Consider the following 1,052-nt stretch of genomic DNA (forward strand, 5'->3'; position numbering starts at 1 on the left):
TTTTTTTTTTTTTTTTTTTGCATGTGGGATCCTCCCAGACCGGGGCACGAACCCGTGTCCCCTGCATCGATAGGCGGACTCTCAACCACTGTGCCACCAGGGAAGCCCCAGATGTCCATTCTTATTACTTCTGTTCAACATTGTTCTAGAGGTTCTAGCCAAGACAATTAGACAAGAAAAAGAAGAGTCATCTGCATTGGAAATGAAAAAGTAAAACTACTTCTATTTACAGAAAACACAATCTTATACATAAAACGTCCTAGGAATCCACAAAAAACATTTTGAGCTAATAATTCAACAAGATAGCAGGGTGCAAGATCAATATACAAAAATCAGTTGAATTTCTGTACAACATTAATGATCAATCAGAAAAGAAATTTTTAAAAAATTCCATTTATAATCACATCAAAAAGGATAAAATATTTAGGAATAAATTTTGTAAAAAATGTGCAAGACTAGTACACTGAAAACTGTAAAACATTGTTTAAATAAATTAAGGAAGATATTAAATAAATAGAAAGGCATCCTGCACTCATGAACCTGAAAGACTATTGTTAAGATGGCAATACTACCCAAGTTGATGTACATATTCAATGCAATCTTCATCAAAATTCCAATTACATTTTTTACAGACATTGACAAACAATCTAAAATTTATATGGAAATGTAAGGGACCCAGAATAGCCAAAATACTTGGAAAAGAAAAATAAAGCTGAAGTACTCATTCACCGATTTCAAAACTTAAAATAAAACTACATTAATGAAAACTGTATGATATTGGCATAAGGACAGACATATAGGTCAATGGTATAGAATTTTTACTCCAGAAATAAACCCAGATATCTATGTCAAATGATTTTTGACATGGATGCCAAGACAATACAGTAAGGAAATAACAATCTTTTCAACAAATGGTGCTGGGACAAATGGAAATCTAAGTGCAAAAGAATGAAGTTGGACCCATAGCTCACACCATAAATAAAAATTAACTCAGGGAGTTCCCTGGTGGCCTAGTGGTTAAGATTCCAGGCTTTCACTGCCGTGGCCCGGGT

The sequence above is a fragment of the Physeter macrocephalus genome, chromosome 7 (assembly GCF_002837175.3).
Source record: "Physeter macrocephalus isolate SW-GA chromosome 7, ASM283717v5, whole genome shotgun sequence".
NCBI lineage: Eukaryota > Metazoa > Chordata > Mammalia > Artiodactyla > Physeteridae > Physeter > Physeter macrocephalus.